Source organism: Somniosus microcephalus, chromosome 17, assembly GCF_052327205.1.
Source record: "Somniosus microcephalus isolate GS21.2 chromosome 17, FLI_Smic_1.0, whole genome shotgun sequence".
Taxonomy (NCBI): domain Eukaryota; kingdom Metazoa; phylum Chordata; class Chondrichthyes; order Squaliformes; family Somniosidae; genus Somniosus; species Somniosus microcephalus.
Window position 1 is genome coordinate 20,896,680 of NC_141003.1, and position 15,511 is coordinate 20,912,190.

At 45.3% G+C, this 15,511-nt stretch overlaps 1 protein-coding gene across 1 annotated transcript in view; it reads right to left on the reverse strand.

The window, feature by feature from the left end:
• pde3a (phosphodiesterase 3A, cGMP-inhibited) overlaps nt 1–15,511 on the reverse strand; it is a 548,293-nt gene that overhangs the window by 512,394 nt on the left and 20,388 nt on the right. The window lies entirely within an intron of this gene.

The following is a 15,511-nucleotide window of genomic DNA, read 5'->3' on the forward strand; positions in this document are numbered from 1 at the left end:
GTGGCGTTCTCCCCAGTGTCCTGGCCAATATTTATCCCTCAACCAACATCACTTAAAAACAGATTACCTGGTTGTTATAAATCTCATCATTCATCAAGAAACTACTCGTGAAATAACGCTGGACGGCCAGCTGGTGGCGCCGTCTAAGGAGTATAAATACTCAGGCGTCGGCCCCAGCTTGCCAGGGACATTTTGTAAGACAAGGAACTAGTGAAATACAACTAGACTTCCATGTTCTGAAAGAAGTTGATTAAAGCCTTGCTTTATGCTCAAACCAAGTGTGTAGTGAGTTTTATTACGTCACGGGTCATTATCACATTACTGTTGGTGGGAGCTTGCTGTGCACAAATTGTCTGCCGCCTTCCCTCCATTACAACAGCGCCTACACTTCAAAAGTACTTTATTGGCTGTAAAGCACTTTGGGATGTAAATGCGCATCTTACTTTCTTTGGATCACCCTGGTCTGTATGGTTCCCTAAGACAACATTCCCGAGTCTCGTGCAATTGAAATTATTCTCATGGTGAAATGATGTATTTGAACAAGCCCACGCAGCAACTTCCTCAGTCTTTATTTGTGACAAATCTACCCTGTTGCGTTACCAGTACTAGGAAAGTCTGCAAGTAAATTTGTCATTTGGTTGGCTTTACTGGCTCTGTATGATCCAGAGTTCTGTGATGTAAGATCTGAGGAAGGCTGCTATTAAATGTTCAAACAAGCTGGTTAAAAGATTATTTCAGTGCAGCTGTTTCACACAAATATAAAAGGTTCAAATATGCGCACAAGAGTAAGAAACAAACAAGTTTATCTCAAATTAAGGTGTGCCAGGAGGATTTCATTCAAAGGGATCAAATCATGCTGGCTGAAGAAATTGGAATTTCAATAAAAAGGGTTTTAGCCCACAAAGACCCCAGCACGTCTGGAAACATTGAAAGAGTGCGCACCTGCGAGCGGTGTGTTTATACCTGTACTGGCTCAAGGATTTTAAAAGAAAACCCTTTAAGTACTAGCAGATCTCCCGTGGCATTGCACCTGAAATAAGCTCTTTTGTACTAATAGGGCTGCTTTTAACAAGTATGATGGGGTATGATGTTTGCAAGACTTGTACTAAATCTAGATGGGGCTTTCTGATTCTAGTGGTTTGATATAATTGCTAGGCCACTAGGGGAGGCAAGAGTCAACCACGTTGTTGTGGGACTGGAATTATGTACAGGCAAGGACAGCAGGTATAAAAGGACAATAGTCAACCAGTTGGGTTTTTATGACAGTCCAACAGCTCCGTGGTCACTTTTACTGATACCAGCTTTTTTAAACTGAACTCAAATTCTTAAACTGTCATGGTGAGATTGAGAACTCCCCTTCTCCAGTAACATAACCACTGCGTGACTGCGCCCATAGATTGCTATCACCCAGAGCTCCTTATGCTGAGTTGATTATCTTCCGACTTTGTATATCATTTGTAATGATCAGTAGTGCAACATATTGGCCCAGAAATTCGGGTCTCCACGGGTGAGTACGCACGGGGTACTCACGCGTAGACCCAACGAAAGTGCCGGTTTTGTGCATGCACTGCGCATGCGTGGGAAACTGCAACTTCCGTTCCCTTAAAGGAAGGGGTTCACAGGTCGAACGCGTGCGCCGGAGAGGTGGAACTTCCGGTTTTTTTTCCAGGTTTTTCCGGGAGGGTAAGTCTCCAGCAGCTACACTTATAAAAAGCAGTCGCAAGGCCTGCTTTTAACAAGGTAAGTGGTGAATTAAGTAAAATTAAAACATTTTTTCCACAGGTTTATTATTTTTAAAGCCCCGTAAGAAACTGTAATAATGTTTTCAAAAATTTAAATTATTGTTCAAAAATTTAAATTATTGTTTAAAATAGTTATTTTATGTAATTTATAGTTATTTTAAAAATGTAATTTTTAAAAAATTTATTTGAAGTTTTAGTTATGTTTTGGGGCTGAATTGTATTCATAGATTCAACAGGTCTTCCTGTCAAATCTATGAATACAGATTCCCTGCTACCATTGGCTCTCCATGGCCCACGTGATCCCAGGGGACGCATCGAACTAACTGCGCCCCTGGGATACGCAAGCACTGCGCGCCGGCAGTTGGAGCAGGCCCAGGATCGGAATCCCACGCGGGCCCACAGCTCAACGGCCGGCGCGCTAGGTAAGTGCAGGTCGGAGACTTGCACCCGCGGGAAGCCCCCGACCCGAATTTCTGGGCCAATATTGTTAAACAGATTTGGTGATGTTCTTCATTGACTACTGTGGTTGTTTCAGATCTCCACATGGCCTTTAGACATCTCAGAATTCCTACTTCTTTTGGAATGGCAAGCACTCGCGCATTTGCCTTAAACATCTATAGGGCCATCAGAACAGAGGAGGAGCTGCATTAACCAATTGTCCTTTACATTATTGGGTGGCTCAAATCTATGCTACACGTGAATAACCTTTCCCTGCTGTAGTTAGTGGATGAGGGCGGCTCATAAATGTTTTTGAACCTTTCGTACTCTTTTTTTTAATCTCAGGACTATGCTGCTTGTGATTTAGGCGGCCATTCACTGATCTGTGCCACTTTAAATATTTGGGCTGTCTGCTGCGCTAACCATCAGTTAAGCTCATTGTTGTCCACTAATCTTTGCCTCAGTTAGCAGCACCGAGTCAGAAAATTGTGGCTTCAAACCAGGCTCCAGACACTTGAGCACCTAATCTAAAACTGATACTTCAGTGCAGTACTGGAGGAGTGCCGCCTGGTCAAAGGTGCTGTCTTTTGGATGAGGCGCTAAACAGAGGTCCTGTCTATCTGTTCAGGTGGACGTAAAAGACACCAGGGCGCTATTGGAAGAAGAGCAGGCAGTCCTGCCAGCTTCTTGGCCAACACTCCTGCCAAAGCTGGCCATTCATCTCATTCGCTGTTTGTGGGACTTTGCTGTGCGCAGATTGGTTGCCACGTTTATCAAAGTAGCAGTAGTGCCTACATTTTTTAAAGTAATTCATTGGTTGTAAAGCGCTGTGGGAAATACTGAGGCTGTGCTTTCTAAGTGCATATTCTTTCTTCTTTTACACCTTGGCCATTGTAATCGTAAGCACTAATTTCACAGTCATTCATGTGGTTTCAAGTTAAAAAAAATAAACAGAAATTGTTTGGGTTTCGTCAGCTGGTCCTCCTGCAGTGGCCAAGGTAGGTTGGTTGAAAGGATGTAGACCAGGAGGGAGGGAACAGGAAGGGAGAGGGCAACCATGTTTTCAAGGTACTACTGGGATCCAAAACACATCTGTAGTATAAACCAATCGCTTTTGGAGCTGGCAATTGCCACAGAGGTTTCAGGCCCGAAAGCAATTCTAGTGGCTAATTTTATACGGAACAGCGCAGCGTGCAATTTCATATTCAACACAAGCAATGACCTGAATGCGATTGCAAGGCATGATCCACACACACAATCCCTCAAAGTCACATTCCAGGCAACATTTTATCATTAAAAAAAAGACATTGGTGTTTTCAAAGGGATACGACATTGAATCCAACTCAGACCATCCCCAGAACCCACATTTTTGCCACTCGCGAATAATTGTATCTTTTTGCCAAGTAAGTCCCACCGAGCCATCGTGTACCTGCTACATGGTGGCGACTTGTGTGAGATTGTCAGTAACTTCCTTAACAGCTTCACATATGAAGTAGATGCTGGTGAGTCACAAGTTAAATGAATGTGGAATTATTTATAACAGAGGTGCCTGTCCTGCAGTCCATGGCTCACATGAAGGCCCCAAACTCTGGCGATCTGGCCTCTGAAGCACAATTAACTTAACTCTAGTTGCTGTTATTTGCCAGTTTGTCCTGTTTGAATTTTTGAAGCTGGAGGTTTAGAAAGAGCTGCATTGAAGCACAGCTGACTCATTGGTCAATAAATCCTAAATCAGAACACCAAGATCTGTTAGCATCAGCGTCTTGAGGTGTATGCAAATTAATGGGCTCATGACCTGAAACTTTTATATATGGCCCCAGGTTCTGGTGTGCATGTATATGGCCCAGGAAGAAAAAAACGTGGACCTCTCCGATTTATAGCACTGAAGGAGGGAATGAACACATTGCTGATTCAGAAGGAATAGATTTTATGGCACTGGGAGCAAGGTAGCAATGAATAATGATCATGAAAGTTCTGAACTGCAACCCAATGGACTGGGTGAGCCGTATAGGTTTTCTTGCTTTCCACATTCATATTCCTATCCCTGCCCACCATCCCTTACATGTTATCATCATCCCTTCAGTCCTGTTACGTGACTTGCAGTTCAATAAATTATATAAATAGCTTTCTTCTGTCAGTTCACATTAAATTGAAGATAAAGGAACTGTACACAGTGAACTGTAGATCATTTGATTGCCTGGATAATACCAGTCAGCCTAAAATACGCATACATACACTGACAAGGTTTATCCACAACGTGCACAGTAACTAACTTTAGAACTGTACCCCAGATTTGGCAATGTGACACCAGAGCTATTAACTAGTCCAATTTGCCAATCCATTGGACCGTTAGTACACTTACACACACAGGATCATAGAATCTTTCAGCACAGAGGAAGGCCATTTGGCCCATCATGCCTGTGCCGGCCCTGTGAGAGAGCTACCCAATTAGTCCCGCTCCCCTGCTCCTTCCCCACAGCCCTACACATTTTTCCTTTTCAAGTATAAATCCAATTCCCTTTTGAAAGTTGCTATGGTATCTGCTTTCAGGCAGTGCAATCCAGAGCATAACAGCGTAAAAAAATTCTGCTCGTCTCTCCCCTGGTTCTTTTGCCAATTACCTTAATTCTGTATCCTCTGTTTATCGACCCTCCTGCCAGTAGAAACATCTTCTCCCTATCTACTCTATAATTGTCCAGATTTTTCTCCTGTTTGTGTCAGTGCACCGACACGCCACACTCCTGTTAAACTCGCTCTCTGGGTCTCTCCCGCGATTCCCTGCTCTCTCCAAGGACAGTTTCACCAGCGCTCCTTTTACACTCGCTGCACCAGTTTTACTTTGGAGAGGTCCTGTTAAAAACTGTTCCGTAGAATCGTTTACCTGAGCCTGCTTTAGGTCTTTGGAAGATGCTTCATCACTTTACCAAGGTGAGGTGCCACCCCTGCTAACAGGAACTTTATTCAATTGTTTTTTCTATCCACCTACATAAATATGAGGTGTATCATAATGAGTGGTAGAGATATACTAAATGGAGAGAGGCTGAGAAATGTGATCATTTTAAACACTGTCCTCTTCTCTTTTCTCTAATCTACTATAGCTGCATATACCCAGGAGCTCAATTCCATGGAACTCAAGGTGTACCTATTTTCCAGGTTGCACTGACACCACAGGACTCCATCTGGAACATTCGTTCCCGGAACGAGTGAGGCTCCAATCCCTGTGCATTGCACTAAGCACCAGAACTACAATAAAAGCACTCACACCAAACGTATGCTAGCAGCTGTTTGCAATGACTGTTTTTGCCAAAATCTGCACAGAAATGAACAATTGCCAGCACATCCACATAAAATAAGAGCCCCTCTCATCTCAGTTGTCCATTTTAAGCTGGAAGCCAGTGGAATAATGCAACTAAAAGATACATTGCACTTGAGTTTGTACAGTTGCAGCTAGATCCAAATGGAGCAGAAACAGCACGCCCTCCGAGTTTGCAAGTATAAATGCCCACAGGTTATCTTGCTGCCTCAGACTTGACTCCAGTCCACTGAACTGGTGTCTCTCTCATTTAAACAAGAACCCTTGCTAGATTTTCTCCCCCGCCCCCAGCAAGCTGGCACACCCAGCGTGTCACAAAATGCGCGTGTCAAGTATAAAAAAGTGACAATAGTGATCGGAACTGGCGAATGGTATGCAAGCAGGAAACAGCATCCTTCCAATGGGAGTTCCTGCTGTGAAATTATAGTGTAATTTTCAAAGGCGCACAGTTGGATGTCGACTCCAAACCAGACAGACGGGTTGAAAGTCCCTTCTCTCTGTTGTTATAAGGGCCCTAATCAAAATAAGATTTAGAAGTCTCTGGCGCATAATGCAGGCCCTTAACATTAAAGTACCCACAAATTGGTACTGCACAGTGAATGTCACTTAGGCCATAAGGAAGGCTGATGATGTGGGAAAGGGAAAATAGAAAATCACACTCAGCATATTGTCGGGGCTGAGCAGATCCTCTGTCCCATTTCACAGGTAGGTTTAATGAACAAGTGATGTAATAATATGAATGCTCAGGAAGAGTCCATTTGTTTTTTAAACTGCATGAAAAATAAGACAGTAGAAATGCTTCAATCATTCTCAGAGTTGACATTCATTATAGTTCATGTTTAGCAGAGCTAGGAGACTTTGTAACTACTTAATGGCTCCATTAAATTTAGTACATAAAGGAGTTGTTTTATGTGTTAACCATCTGTACTGTTGCAGAGCCTAATTTCAAGGCCCAAAACTCCTGAGGTCAACCTATGTAGGTTCATTCACTGGTGAACTCAGGCCTATGCAGCCTATCTGGGTGCACAGGACCCTTCATTTTAAGAACCCCTACGTTATCGAAGATATGGAGGTAGGATATGACTTGAATTCATCACCACGGCATTTTTTTTTACTGAGCTAGTTCAGCACTGGTTTTCACCACATCTGCATCTCCTCCATGGCCTCCAATGAAGCAATGAAATCTTGTTTTGTACAAATTCTACAAGGACATAAGGGGTAAAATTCAACTTCGCCGGGTGTTTAAAATGGGCGGTAGTGAATGGGCCGCATGTTATACACCTCACTGACATTCAGTGGAAAAGAAAATCGGGCGGGTGTTTCATGGGAGGCTGATCCAGTAACGGCCTCCACGCACTCCCTCCCCACCTGCCCCCAGTGAAGTTGAACTTTACACCCCGGCCAGTCTCTCTCACAAGGTCAAGCAACAGCTCCCACGTTTGGCGCTCAATAGCTCCAGTCTTAGGTGTTTTCTCATCTATCAACAATTTTGGTCTCACTCAGCGGGGGCCGTCTAGCAGACGGTCATGGATTGGCCGCCCATTACACAGCCGCCCGCTTGTCTTTTTCATTGAAGTCAGTAAAAAGGGTAATTGGGAGGGGTGTATAACAAGCAGCCGATCAGCCCCCGCCTGTTATACACCCGCTGCTGGAGTTGAAAGACCCACCCACTATCTCCTCTGCTTTGAATATGTATCCATTTTACTTTAAAAGATGCAATGAACCCTGCAGCAAAACATTCCACGTTTTAACAATTTCAACACTCCCTTTTCTGCTCAATTCTTAACTCTCTATAAAGCCCAGGTGTTGTGTATGTACCTTTAAGAGAATAACTGGTCTCAGACTGCAGTACCGGCAGTGACCACCCCTGTATAAAAGGCGCTAGAGAGCCTCTGTTTGTTAGTTTCGTTATTGCCTTCCACCAGTAAAGATCTGTTTGTTTTCACTCCTGCTAGTCCGTGTCTCAATCATTCACGGACTTAACACTGGCGACAAGTAAGAAACGTACTTACCTGCAACTCGGCAGCAGCTCCGACGACGTTGAAGGTCGGAGCCAGAAGAAAGAAAAAAAAAAGAGTCCATTGAAACTCGAGAAACGGGCGTCGACAGTCAATCATCGGGTTAAAAACTTGCAGGAGCGACTTTCCAGAGCCAGGCTGGGTTCCTCGGTCCGTGGTTTCCCAGCTAATCGGGCTGGTGGCAGGTAGTGCTCTGATCCTTCCTGGGCTGCGGCGGGCTGAAGCTCGATCGCTTGGCCTTTCAACGGGGCCGGGCAGCGAGTCGGGAAGCAAAGAGAGAGAGAGAGGGTGGAGCACACAGGGCGCGGCCGGTGTTTCGAAGCCGGGCAGCGTTCGGACCTAAGAAGAGGGAGGGAAGTGTTCCAGAGGGTCCGCTCCACGACAGGAAAATAATAAAAGAAAAAGAATACGCTCAAGAAACCGTGGAAAGCAGCGCTAACAACAGCGGGAAGGCGGCAAAGCGCGGGAGGCGCCGTTTTGTTAAATCGGGGAAGAAGGCAAAGCGCGGGAGGCGCCATTTTAGATTTGCAAGATGCCGAAGACTGGCTGTATCACTGCTTTTGATAATACATTAGAGGACTGGACCACGTATGTGGAAAGAGTCGAGGTATATTTCGAGGCAAACGATATAGCGGAGGGGAAAAAGGCATTGATATTGCTAAACTTAATGGGCGCTAGAACGTACGGCCTATTGCGGGACCTGATTACTCCAGCCAAACTGAAGGCGAAGAGTTTTAACGAAATTGTTGCTGTCCTACAGGAACACTTAAACCCTGCACCGCTGTTGATAGCAGAAAGATTTAAATTCCACAGGAGAACTCAGCACAAAGATGAGAGCAATGCTGAGTATCTTACGGAACTACGCAAGCTATCAAAGCACTGCCAGTTCGGAGCAGGACTGGCAGATACCCTACGGGACAAATTTGTCTGTGGACTCCTGAGTGAAGGAACACAGAAGAAGTTACTCTCAGAGAAAGAGCTGACGCTAGATAAGGCTTTCAGCGTGGCAGTATCGTATGAAGCAGCAGCCAGGGGAGCTGCAGAAATTCAACAAAAACCACAGGAATACGGCACCCACGAAATGACACAGGGATTTGCAAAATGTTATCGCTGCGGCAGAACTAACCATGACCAGAAGGACTGCTGGTCCAAAGACAAAATATGCAGACAATGCGGGAAGATTGGACACATTGCATGAGTTTGTAGGTCTGGGAAGAAGACCAGCAACAACAAAAAGGCTACTAAGGAACCGTACAAGAAAGTACAAAAGATGACGGACAGTAGTTCCGAAGACCAGATGAGCGATAGTGAATCCGGAAACAGGAGACTAAGCTGTCTCAAACTTCACAATGTAATCGCAAAAGAGGATCACCGAACCATTTGGGTCACTCTCACGATAGCAGGGTCCCAAGTTAAAATGGAATTGGATACAGGATCAGCGCTAACCGTCATGAATCGACGAGACTACGAGCGGCTATTTTCACACATACCCTTGAGAGAGACATCAATCATCTTGACGACGTATACGGGGCAAAAAGTATACCCCAGAGGAAAAATAAGGGTGCCTGTCAAATACAATGGCAAGAAAATACGGAAATTGTATCTCTACATACTGCCAAATGGTGGACCACCGTTATTGGGACGGGAATGGATCAGGAAGATAAACTTAGATTGGCATTCCATTCATGCAATGACGGTGGACGGTAAAAAAGATGAAGACGTCACTCCTGGACGATTGTCAACAATCTTAGCTAACGCCAAAGAGGTATTTCAACAAGAACTGGGCACGCTTAGAAGAGAATGCAGTTCCCAAGTTTTTCAAAGCGAGACCGGTACCATATGCAATTCGCCCAGCCGTCGAGGCAGAGCTGGAGAATCTGGAGAAGGCGGGCCTGTTGTCCAAGGTCGACTGGAGCAAGTGGGCGACACCCATCGTTCCTGTCATGAAGAAAACGTTAAGCAATAAGTCCGGAGAGCCAAGGAAGATTCGCATCTGTGGGGATTTCAAGGCGACGGTGAACCCTGTCCTTCACAGTACAATATCCTCTTCCAAGGATAGAAGACATCTTCGCCTCACTGTCTGGAGGGAAGCGTTTTACAAAAATTGACCTAGCACAAGCATATTTGCAGATGGAGGTTGAAGAGTCCTCCAGGAAGTATCTCACGATAAACACTCACAAAGGTCTTTACCAGTATCATCGATTGGTATTCGGAGTAGCATTGGCTCCGGCGATATGGCAAAGAGCGATGGAACAAGTCCTGCAAGGGATTCCGGGGACTCAGTGTTACTTGGACGACATCCTTGTAACAGGTGAAGATGACAGTGAACACCTTAACAACCTAGAACAGGTGCTCACTAGACTACGGGAACATGGGCTGCGAGCCAACCGCCCCAAGTGCGAATTTTTTAAGAAACAGATATCGTATTGTGGCCACGTGATTGATGAAGAGGGGTTACATAAGTCCCCTGACAAAATTGAAGCGGTTGTTGAGGCCCCAGCGCCTGAAAATGTGTCGCAACTGAGGTCATTCCTCGGGTTGGTGAATTACTATCATAAGTTTTTGCCGAATTTGTTGACAATTCTGCACCCACTGAACGCCCTGCTACGAACGGGGGTAGCATGGAAATGGAGCGATGATTGTAAACGTGCTTTTCAGAAGAGTAAGGACTTAATCACTTCAAAGGAAGTATTGGCTCACTACAACCCAGCACTGCCAATCAGGCTGGCGTGTGATGCGTCTCCCTACGGCATTGGGGCAGTACTGTCACATAAATTCCTTGATGGTTTGGAGAGGCCGATAGCTTTTGCGTCACGCTCGTTAACTTCTGCCGAGCGTAACTACGCCCAGATTGACAGAGAGGCCCTCAGCCTAGTGTGGGGGGTGAAGAAGTTCAATCACTATCTGCATGGTCAAAAATTTACTCTACTAACCGATCATCAACCTCTTGTCTCCATTTTCAACCCTCAGAAGGGCGAACTGATAATGACAGCACAACGGCTGCAGAGATGGTCCCTTTTCCTAGGGGCACACCAATATGACATCGAGTACAAAGGAACTAAACAGCATGGAAATGCTGATGGATTGTCACGTCTACCGTTGCCGACGGTGGAAGAAGAAGACCTTGCAGTGGATCCAATGGAGTTATTCCACTCGACCATAGTCGAATGTCTCCCTGTGACGAATGCAAACATAGAAAAGGAAACACGGAATGCCCCGACACTATCACGGGTCTATGATTTAACGGTGAAGGGATGGCCAGCACATGGCGAACCACTGCTGCCAGCATTCTCGCCGAGAAGAGAACAGCTGTCAGTGTGCAGAGGAACCTTGATGTGTGGATCCAGAGTAGTAATTCCACCTAAGTTGACGGATAGAGTGCTCAATGAGCTTCATGAGGGTCATCTGGGTGGGGTAAAAATGAAGAGCTTAGCCAGAGCGTTTGTGTGGTGGCCGGGAATCGATAGAGAAATCGAAGAGATGACCAAGAGCTGTGCAGGATGCCAGAAGGTCCAAAATGCCCCACCACAAGCTCCTCTGCATCCATGGGAGTGGCCCTCATCTCCATGGCAAAGGGTGCACATTAATTTTGCTGGTCCCTTCATGGACTCGATGTTTTTAATTGCGGTGGATGCACATTCAAAGTGGCCAGAGGTAATAAAAATGTCCTCAACCACCACGGAAAATACTATCACAGTTTTACGAACCATATTCGCCAGGAATGGGCTGCCTGAACAGATTTGCTCTGACAATGGACCACAGTTTGTGTCTGAAGAGTTCCGGAGGTTCTTAAAGAACAATGGTGTTAAGCATTACACATCTGCCCCATATCATCCAGCCACTAATGGATTGGCCGAGAGGTTTGTCCAAACATTCAAGAAGGCTATCAAGGCAATGTGTAATGAAGATAATCCCCCACAACACAAGGTGGACAACTTCTTGTTTGCCTACAACACATGCGGTTACCAACCAAACTCCAGCCATGATGTTCTTCAATGGAAGACTACGATGCCGCTTGGATTTGGTTAAGCCAAACGTCCGAAGAGATGTGGAGAACAGACAGTTTCAGAATATGAATGAAAGGCCGACCAGGAGTTTTAAGATAGGTCAACCAGTTTTGGCCCGGGACTACCGCACAGAGAAATGGCAGCCAGGAACGATTTGTACATGACAAGGACCTCTCATGTATACCGTGGACGTTGGGGAGAGCATTGTAAGACGCCATGCTGACCAGATTCTAGAGTCACAGGAAAACGTCAACTCCACACCACGATCTGGTACACCTGGTAATGAAATCGACGTTCCAATTGCAGCTACCGCAGAACCGGTAATATTGGAAGCAGATGAACCAAACAACGACATTGATTCTGACTCAACATTGCCAGAAGAACCTGATACCCCAAAGAGGCGTTATCCAGACAGAATCAGGACGCCTCCTCAAAGACTGAACTTATAATTGCTTAAACTTAACCAATGTATCTAGCAACCATAATTGTGATTGTAATTCGTTATCCTTTAGTTGTTAAATGAATGTTATGTACTGTTTATCTAAAAGGGGAGGAATTGTTGTGTATGTACCTTTAAGAGAATAACTGGTCTCAGACTGCAGTACCGGCAGTGACCACCCCTGTATAAAAGGCGCTAGAGAGCCTCTGTTTGTTAGTTTCGTTATTGCCTTCCACCAGTAAAGATCTGTTTGTTTTCACTCCTGCTAGTCCGTGTCTCAATCATTCACGGACTTAAGACCAGGTCTCTCCAAAATTTAAATACTGTACCCATATCTGCCACCACTTGTCTACTCCCAGACAGCATACAATGAAAAGCTTCTTGTCTAATTGCCGAATCGATCTCTTCTCCTCCAGGCTCCTACCTGTTTTTTTTAATTCACTCCTTTCTTGTCTTTCCCTTTGCATTGAAGCCTTTCTTTGTTTTTCTCTATTTTATTGTTACTACCATGGCCGATGCTCCTTTCACAGAGTCACAGAAACCCCACAGTGCAGATAGAGGCCATTTCGGCCCATCGAGCCTGCACCGACACATATCCCACCCGATCCCCGTAACCCCTACACCGACACATATCCCACCCGATCCCCGTAACCCCTACACCAACACATATCCCACCCTATCCCCCTAACTCCACGTATTTAATCCCCCTAACACTAAGGGTCAATTTATGATAGCCAATCAACCTAACCCGCACATCTTTGGACTGTGGGAGGAAACTGGAGCACCCGGAGAAAACCCACGCAAACACGGGGAGAATGTGCAAACTCCACACAGACAGTCGCCCGAGGCCGGATTCGAACCCGGGTCCCTGGCGCTGTGAGGCAACAGTGCTAACCTCTTGAAAAATTGAAGCTTAGCTTCTTGATTCATCTTATTATTTCATTTATTCTTTCCAACTATGCTGGAGCCCAACGCAACTGCTGTGGTCCTTTGACCATGGTTTCTCAATCACAATAATCGAGAACATCACACTAAGGCACAGGTTTATATATGGGGGGGAAAAGTGAAATACCATTATTGAAACAGCATAATTCAGCACATAGCACGTAGCACAGAGCAGGTTATAGAACTGATTGTTGTTTATGTCGGAAATGTGTGAACTAGCAGAACTTCAAATAAACAAGATTGGGTTTCTTTCCGAGTACGGCAAAACCAAGTTTACATCAAGATAAAAAGAAAACGAACTTGTGCTTATAGAGCATCTTCTGATACCCTCAGGACGAACCATGGCACTTCATCACCAATGAATTATTTTCAAAGTGCAGTCACTGTTGTATGTAGGCAGTGGAGCAGGAACAGCATCAAACTTTCAAACTCAGGAGACGGAGACGGGGAGGGGGAGCCAGGGTCCTGATCAGTAGACCATGACGAGTACATTTTGAACTTTGAGTGTGGCTGCTAACCTTTTCAGGTGGGGGGGTGGGCGTTGCTGGGTGCTAGGGATGATGACACGTGGTGGAATGCCAGAGGCCCCACATGACAAATATCTTCTAATATTAATCTTTACGAAGGGATAATTGCTTCGATACAAATTCCGCCTCTCTGCCTTTTGCTCCTTAAAGAAAGATTTGCATTTATATAGCGCCTTTCACGACCACCGGACATCTCAAAGCGCTTTATAGCCAATGAAGTACTTTTTAAAGTGGAGTCACTGTTGTAATGTGGGAAACGCAGCAGCCAATTTGTGCACAGCAAGCTCCCACAAAAGCAATGTGATAATCTGACTTTTTTGTTATGTTGGATTGAGGGATAACTCCCCTGCTCTTCTTTGAAATAGTGCCATGGGATCTTTTACATCCACCTGAGAGGGCAGACGGGGCCTCGGCTTAACGTCTCATCCAAAAGACGGCACCTCCGACAGCGCAGCATTCCCTCAGCACTGCACTGGAGGGTCAGCCTAGCTTTATGTGCTCAAGTCCCTGGAGTGGGACTATGAACCCACAACCTTCTGACTCAGGGGCAAGTGTGCTACCCACTGAGACACAGCTGACACTATCTCTTTGGCCAAGCTTTCGATCACCTGCCCATATATCTCCTTATGTAGCTCGCTGTCAAATTTTGTTTCATAATCGCTCCTGCGAAGCGCTTTGGGACATTTTACTATGTTAAAAGCACTATATAAATGCAAGTTGTTGTTGATTTTTTGATGGTGATAACATTTTGCTATGAGGTGTAAAAAACACCAATTTACTCGGTTTCATTTTTTTTGTAGTCAATATATATATATGGGTACAAGACTGTAAATTTACAGTTGAGAATTAATAAGCATAGTGTGGTTCTTCTTGGAGAACACAGGGGCACTTGGAAATGCAAACCTCCAGTGGAATAATAACAGTGAGAGGTTTACAAACGAGCCACGTCCACAGCAAGTCTCCAGCAAGTCGAATTACTCACCGAGTTCCAGAAATAGCCTTTTTCATGTAGGATGTTGTTGAAACTTATCCGCCACGTCACTTTCCAGCTGTTTGGGGCCATTCTGAGACAGGGGCGGGAGGTGCGTACAAGCCAATCCAGTTTACTAGGTGCTTCCTGCTAGGAATTGATTTGCTTTTAGGCAGCGTATTGCCCTTTTATTCTACCAATACAACAACAACTTGCATTTATATCGCGCCTTTAACGCAGTAAAACGTCCCAAGGCCCTTCAGGAGCGTTGTCCGACAAAATTTGACACCGAGCCGCATAAAGAGATATTAGGACAGGTGAGTATTTAAGGAGCTCCCTAAAGGAGGAGGGATACATAAGGAGAGAGGGAGCGGTAAATTTCCTGTAAACAAGGCTTCCGCAAATTTCCGTCAAAGTCGTGGTGGTGGAACGCTGATGAAGTTCACCCCCAGGGAACTTCTCTTGGGATTGCGGGGTACATGTCCGAATGAACTTTCCAGGAGCAGAAACTCAGCCGCTAGGGAATTTGCGTGCATGCCCATCGCGTGGGAAACCACAGGGAAGGAGGGAGACACATACACGAGCACCCGCTTCTGACACTCCCAGCGTCCAAGGTCCACACCGACAGCTTTCTGCCTTCAAATCTACCTCCCTGTGTAATTAGTGGAGAGAATATTCCAATCATGTTCACCTTTGCTTAGCCAAAGATAGCTCTCAAGTTCAACAGTGAAAACAAATGAACCTGCCCACTTCCCTGTGCTGCTATTAGTAAGCATAATGCACGACAAGCGGATAGTATATGATGATAGCAAAATACTGCAGATGCTGGAAATCCGAAATAACAACAGAAAATGCTGGAAAAACTCAGCAGGCCAGGCAACATTCGTGGAAAGAGAAATAGAGTCAACGTTTCAGGTCAAAACCCTTTGTCATGACTGCAAAAGCACAGGAAATGAAACAAATTAAAAGGCCAGTTTGGAGGCTGGGAGAGAACAAAAGAGAAGTGAAGAGACATTAAGAGGTATTCAAAACCAGACGAGATGGTGATAGGACTAGTGGAGACAAAAGACGGCTCTAGATTAGGTGTGAAATGCGCTGGCAGAATGGGAGAC